Raw genomic sequence first — 7,896 nt, forward strand, 5'->3', positions numbered from 1 at the left:
AAGAGCCCAGACTTGAAACTGATCTAACATCTCTGGAAACCTGAAAATAGCTGTGCAGAGCTTGAGACAGAGCTTGAAAGGATATGCAGAGAAGAATGTGAGAAATTCCCAAAATAGAGGTGTGCCAAGCTTGTAGCATCACACCCAAGAACACTCGAGGCTGTATTCGCTGCCAAAGCTGCTTCTTAGGGCTAGGGTCCTTTTTCTCAATTTCCGCCTGACTGACGTGTCCAAAGTAAACTGCCTGTTACTCAGGCCCTGAGGCCAGGATATGCATATAATTGGTACCATTGGAAATAAAACACTTTTAAGTTTGTAGAAATATTAAAATAATGTAGGAGAGTATAACACACTACATATGGTAGGAGAAAATCCCCCCCCAAAACAACCAGAATTTTATTTTTGAGAGAGAACATTCTCTTCCAATGGCAAGTATAAGCACATACTCAATTCTAGCTCCCAGGATGCAATTCTTATGGCTTCCACTGGGTGTCAGCAGTCTATGCGTAAGGTTTCAGGCTTGTAACTTCCAAAACTAATAAGAAATATGAGTTTTAGTAGAAGGACACAGTCTTGGAAATTTGTGTTTGGGCGTGCGATGAAGACAAGATGCACGTGCTAAAATTGGTTTCCTATTGAACATACTTCTTTCTGTAAGAAATATTATATATAGTTTGATTACATTTTAGGGTATCTGAGGAGTATATAGAACATATTTTGACTTGTTGAAACAAAGTTTAGCGGTAGATTTTCAGATTCCTTTCTCTGCATGTTGAAGAGTGGATTACTCAAATCGATGGCGCCAACTAAACAGACTTTTTGGGATATAAAGAAGGATTTTATCTAACAAAACGACACTACATGTTATAGCTGGGACCCTTTGGATGACAAATCAGAGGTTGATTTAAAAAAGTAAGTGCATATCTAATCGCTATTTGTGAATTTAGGAAACATGTGCCGGTGGAAAAATATTTGGATGTGGGACATCGTCCTCAAACAATCGCATGGCATGCTTTCGCTGTAATGGCTACTGTAAGTCGGACAGTGCAGTAAGGTTAATAAGAATTTAAGCCTTCAACCAATATAAGATACTTGTTTGTACCTAAATGTTTAATATCCATCGTTTTTATGATTATTTATTTGAATTGCACGCCCACCAGTTTCACCGGAAGTTGTCCAAGGTAGTGGGACACCTAGCCCAAAAAGGTTGCTTTAACAAAGTACTGAGTAAAGGGTCTGAATACTTATATAAATGTGAAATTTCAGTTTTTTATTTTTAATACATTTGCAAAAATGTCTAAACCTGTTTTTGATTCATCATTATCAGGTATTATGTGTAGATTGATGAGGAATTTTGTGACGTAACAAAATTTGAAAAAGGTCCAGGGGTCTGAATACCTTTCGAAGGCACTGTATATAAATATATATATACACAATATATCAAAAAGTACAGTTGAAGTCGGAAGTTTACATACCTTAGCCAAATACATTTAATACCGGTAAAAAGTGCCTGTTTTAGGTCAGTTAGGATCACCACTTTATTATAAGAATGTGAAATGTCAGAATAATAGTAGAGAGAATGATTTATTTTAACTTTTATTTATTTCATCACATTCCCAGTGGGTCAGAAGTTTACATACACTCAATTAGTATTTGGTAGCATTGCCTTTAAATTGTTTATCTTGGGTCAAACGTTTCAAGTAGCCTTCCACAAGCCTCACATAATAAGTTGGGTGAATGTTGGCACATTTCTGACAGAGCAGGAGTAACTGAGTCTGGTTTGTAGGCCTCCTTGCTCGCACACGCTTTTTCAGTTCTGCCCACAAATTGTCTAAGGGATTGAGGTCAGGACTTTGTGATGGCCACTGTAATACCTTGACTTTGTTGTCCTTAAGCTATTCTGCCACAACTTTGGAAGTATGCTTGGAGTAATTGTTCATTTGGAAGACCCATTTGCGACCAAGCTTTAACTTCCTGACTGATGTCTTGAGATGTTGCTTCAATATATCCACATAATTGTCCTGCCTCATGATGCCATCTATTTTGTGAAGTGCACCAGTCCCTCCTGCAGCAAAGCACCCCCACAACATGATGCTGCCCCCGTGCTTCACAGTTGGGATGGTGTTCTTCAGCTTGCAAGCATACGCCTTGTCCTCCAAACATAACGATGGTCATTATGGCCAAACAGTTCTATTTTTGTTTCATCAGACCAGAGGACATTTCTCCAAAAAGTACAATCTTTGTCCCCATGTGCAGTTGCAAACCGTAGTCTGGCTTTTTATGGCGGTTTTGGAGCCTTGCTGAGCAGCCGTTCAGGTTATGTCGATAAAGGACTTGTTTCACTGTGGATATAGATACTTTTGTACCCGTTTCCCCAGCATCTTCACAAGGTCCTTTGCTGTTGTTCTGGGATTGATTTTCACTTTTTGCACCAAAGTACATTCATCTATAGGAGACAGAAGGTGTCTCCTTCCTGAGCGGTAATGAAGGCTGCGTTGTCCCATGGTATACTTGCATACTATTGTTTGTACAGATGAACGTGGTACCTTCAGGCATTTGGAAATTGCTCCCAAGGATGAACCAGATTTGTTGAGGTCTCCAATTTGTTTTCTGAGGTTTCCCCATGATGTCAAGCAAAGAGGCACCGAGTTTGAACGTAGGCCTTGAAATACATCCACAGGTACACCTCCAAATGACTCAAATTATGTCAATTAGCCTATCAGAAGCTTCGAAAGCCATGACATCATATTCTGGAATTTTCCAAGCTGATTAAAAGCACAGTCAACTTAGTGTATGTAAACTTCTGACCCACTGGAATTGTGATACAGTGCATTATAAGTGAAATAATCTGTCTGTAAACAATTGTTGGAAAAATGACTTGTGTCATGCACAAAGTAGATGTCCTAACCGACTTTCCAAAACTATAGTTTGTTTAAGAAGAAATTTGTGGAGTGGTTGAAAAACGAGTTTTAATGACTCCAACCTAAGTGTATGTAAACACCCAACTTCAACTGAATGTAGACACCCCTTCACGTTAGTTGAATCACTAATTTCAGCCAAACCTGTTGCTGACAGGTGTATAAAATCGAGCACACGGACATTCAATCTCCATAGACAAACTTGGGCAGTAGAAAGGCCTTACTGAAGAGCTCAGTGACTTTCAATGTGGCACCGTCATAGGATGCTACCTTTCCAACAAGTCAATTAGTCAAATTTCTGCCCTGCTATAGCTGCTGTTATTGTGAAGTGGAAATGTCTATGAGCAACAATGGCTCAGCCGCTAAGTGGTAGGCCACACAAGCTCACAGAAAGGAACCACTGAGTGTTGAGGCGTGTTACGCTTCAAAACCGTCTGTCTTTGGTTGCAGCACTCACTACAGCATTCCAAACTGCCCCTGGAAGCAATGTCAGCACAATAAATGTTTGTCAGAAGCTTCTTGAAATGGGTTTCCATAGCCTAGCAGCTGCACACAAGCCTAAGATCACCATATGCAATGCCAAGCGTCGCCTGCAGTGTTGTAAAGCTTGACGCCATTGGACTCTGGAACAGTGGAAATGCGTTCTCTGGACTGATGAATTACACTTCACCATCTGGCAGTCCGATGGACAAATCTGGGTTTGGTGGATGCCAGGAGAACGCTACCTGCCCCAATGCATAGGGCAAACTTGTCACGCCCTGACCTTAGAGAGCTTTTTATGTCTCTATTTTCGTTTGGTCAGGGTGTGATTAGGGTGGGCATTCTATGTTATTTTTGAAATGTTTTTGTATTTCTTTGTTTTGGCCAGGTATGGTTCTCAATCAGGGACACCTGTCTATCGTTGTCTCTGATTGGGAACCATACTCAGGTAGCTTTTTCCCACATGGTTTTTGTGGGTAGTTGTTTTCTGTTTAGTGTTTTGCACCTGACAGGACTGTTTTGGTTTCGTTTATTCACGCTGCGCTTTGGTCCGATTCCTCCTCTTCAGAAGACGACATCTGTTACAAAACGGTAAAGTTTGGTGGAGGACGAATAATGGACTGGGGCTGTTTTTCATGGATCGGGCTCGGCCCCTTAGTTCCAATGAAGGGAAATCTTTATGCTACAGCAGACAGTGACATTCTAGATGATTCTGTGCTTACACCTTTGTGACCATTGTTCGGGGAAGGCCCTTTCCTGTTTCAGAATGATAATGCCCCTGTGCACAAAGCGAGGTCCATACAGAAATGGTTTGTCGAGATTGGTGTGGAAGAACTTGACTGGCCTGCACCGAGGACTGACCTCAACCCTATCAAACACCTTTGGGATTAATTGGAATGCCGACTGCGAGCCAGGCCTAATCGCTCCCAAGATCAGTGCCCAACCTCACTAATGCTCTTGTGGCTGAATGGAAGCAAGTCCCCACAGCAATGTTCCAACATCAAGTTAGTGGAAAGCCTTCCCAGAAGAGTGGAGTTATAGCAGTAAATGAGGGACCAGCTCTATGTTAATGCCCATGATTTTGTACTAAGATGTTTGACGAGCAGGTGTCCACATACTGGTACTGTCTACATACACCTACTCATTCAAGGGTTTTTCTTTATTTTTACTATTTTCTACATCGTAAAATAATAGCAAAGACATCAAAACTATGAAAGAACGCATATGGAATCATGTTGTAACCAAAAAAGGATTAAACAAATCAAATTATATGTTATATTTGAGATTCTTCAAAGTAGCCACCCTCTGCCTTGATGAAAGCTTTGCACATTATTGGCATTCTCTCAACCAGCTTCCTGGAATGGATTTCAATTAACAGGTGTGCCTTCTTAAAAGTTAATTTGTAGAATTGATTTCCTTCTTAATGCATTTGAGCCAATCAGTTGTGTTGTGACAAGGTAGGGGTGGTACACAGAAGACAGCCCTATTTGGTAAAAGTCAAGTCAATATTTTGGCAAGAACAGCTCAAATAAGCAAAGCGAAACGACAGTCCATCATTACTTTAAGACATGAAGGTCAGTCAATCCAGAAAATTTCAAGTGCAGTCGTAAAAACCATCAAGATCTATGATGAAACTGGCTCTCATGAGGATCGCCACAGGAAAGAAAGACCCAACGTTATCTCTGCTGCAGAGGATAAGTTCATTAGAGTTACCAGCCTCAGAAATGCAACCCAAAAAATGGCTTCACAGAGTTCTAGTAACAGACACATCTCAACATCAACTGCTCAGAAGGGAGACTGCGTGAATCAGGCCTTCATGGTCGATTGCTGCCAAGAAACCACAAGTACACCAATAAAAAGAAGAGACTTGCTTGGGCCAAGAAACCCAGGCAATGGACATTAGACCGGTGGAATTCTGTTCTTTGGTCAAATGAGTCCAAATTTGAGCTTTTTGGTTCCAACCGGATGATCTCTGCATGTGTCGTTCCCACCGTGAAGCATGGAGGAGAAGGTGGGATGGTGTGGGTTGCTTTGCTAGTGACACTGTCTATGATTTATTTAGAATTCAAGGTACACTTAACCAGCATGGCTACCACAGCATTCTGCAGCGATACGCCATCCCATCTGGTTTGCCATTAGTGGGACGATCACTTGTTTTTCAACAGGACAACGACCCAACACACCCCCAGGCTGTGTAAGGGCTATTTGATCAAGGAGAGTGGGGTGCTGCATCAGATGACCTTGCCTCCACAATCCTGTGACCTCAACCCAATTGAGATGGTTTGGAATGAGTTGGACCGAAGAGTGAAGGAAAAGCAGCCAACAAGTGCTCAACATATGTGGGAAGTCCTTCAAGATGGTTGGAAAAGCATTCCAGGTGAAGCTGGATGAGAGAATACCAAGAGTGTGAAAAGCTGTCAACAAGGCGGCAGGTTGCTTAGTGGTTAGAGTGTTGGGCCAGTAACCGAACGGTTGCTGGGTTGAATCCCCAACTAAAAAATGGTCCGCTCATGACTGTAACTACATACGTTATTAACAGTTTATCTCTGAGCCGCAGTAAGAAGATCTTCTAATTGCTTGCTAGATAGTTCACTTCTTATATTTATCCATTTAATTCCTTCGCTTGTAGATACTTCAGTGACACAAACTTTGTCTAGTTAGCATTACATGATGGATGTTTCCCAATATCCAGGCATACAAGACAGCTTACTTGAGAAAGCGCAGGGCACACTTAACCAGCAAATGAATTTGACTCGCCTCTTGGCTGAAGACGGAAAACTGTAGCGTTGGTTCTTGAACATAAAACACAATCTTGATCATTCTTGGGCGGGTGGGATAAACAGTCGTTATTTTGTTGACACTGTAAGCTGCTTTTTAATAATAAAAAAAATTGGTTGTTGGTGTTTGATACAATTGTAGGGAGTATTGTTTTCGTTCGATAATCAATTTGTTTGTATCGATCAGCGATGGTTCATCCGGGGTTGTTGAAATCATCGGTCGATCTGTAAACTATAAACTGTCAGGCTAACACGTTACATGGCATGTGAATGCCTTTTTATTGGCCGTCTACAGAAGTTTGTTTTCAACCTATTGTAGCGACCCGCACAGACAGCTGTGTGTTATGTGCTAGGCTAGGAGGTGGTTGTGTTGTACTGACCAGTACCCGGTGTTCGCGGGGTCCGACATGTCAATCAACCTGCTATCTGCCAATCACGGGAATGCCTGGAATGTTCTGATGCCGGGCATCCTGGTGGTTGGCGGAGTGGCGTGGAGGGGGGTTGGGCATTGGAAGTTAAGACCAGGTTCAGCCTTTGTTCTCTCTCTCTTACGTCTGGGCTTCACAAGAGAAGGTCACGATTGGCTTGTGGGTTATCTGTCATCTATTTGGCGTGTGCTACGGCCCAAACAGTAGCCTGTGTAAAGTTGGTTCAATAAACCGTCAATTCGCAAACTCAAGCCTCTGTCTGGACAATTGTTCATTTATGATCTAGTCAGGTCATTACATTGGTGTCAGAAGTAAAAACGTTGATACAAGTTAGCTAGCTAGCTAGCTGACTTATGTGGCTAGCTACCGTAGGTGAGAACGGGATTGAAAATGCTTCGAGGGAATCCGAAAGTGAAGGTGGAGGTAGGGGACGATTATGGCCAAGGAGGTGCGTGTGAATGGACGTCGGGGTTCTGTCTGAGGAGATCGCCAGGGCGTCGGAGCGCAGAGGCCGCTTGAGGGAGGACGTTAGAGTGATGGCGGCTGAAGCGGGCAGGAGTGCTTCGTCGAGTGTATTTCGCGCGGATTCTGGTGGGCGGACCGAAGTGGCGGCGTCGACGCGGCGTGACGAGGAATCTGGGGCTCAGGATGTAAACAAACATGGCGGCGCCCAGTTCCCGGCTGCGTCCGTATCTGTTAAGACCCGAAGTATTCCGGTAAGGCGGATTGGGAAGCTTTTCATGCTCAGTTTGAACTGTTAGCTCATTTTAGGGGTGGTCGGATGAAGAAAGGGCACTGCAGTTGGCTTTATGCCTCACGGATGAAGCTCTGGCCTGTTTGATATTGATTAGCCCCGAGGACAGGCATGATTATGGTGCTCTAGTGGGAGCACTGAGGAGGGCGCTATGGACAGTGTGTACAGCCCGGGCTACTGCGCTCCGAACTGAGGAATAGACGCAGGCAGCCTGGAGAGCCTCTACGGGTGCTAGCTAATGACATTGAGAGCCTCTCTCGGCGGGCATATGCTCACATGCCCCCTCCGTGCAGAGCGAGCTAGCACGGGACCAGTTCATACAGGCGCTCTCCCTACGGAGCTGCGCATACAGACCCAGCTGGCTCATCCTGAGTCATTGCAGACAGCCTTGGAGATGGCTTTGGAGAGGGAGCTGGTGTGGGCTGGGGCTTCAGCTGGGGCTTTGGTGGGGGTGCAGGGAGACACACCCTCTGTGCGAGCTGGGGGGCAGAGCAGCCCGGAGCCGGAAAAGCCTGCTTGGGTGGCCGAAATGACAGAAC

Source organism: Oncorhynchus nerka, linkage group LG7, assembly GCF_034236695.1.
Source record: "Oncorhynchus nerka isolate Pitt River linkage group LG7, Oner_Uvic_2.0, whole genome shotgun sequence".
In the NCBI taxonomy this organism is placed as follows: Eukaryota; Metazoa; Chordata; class Actinopteri; order Salmoniformes; family Salmonidae; genus Oncorhynchus; species Oncorhynchus nerka.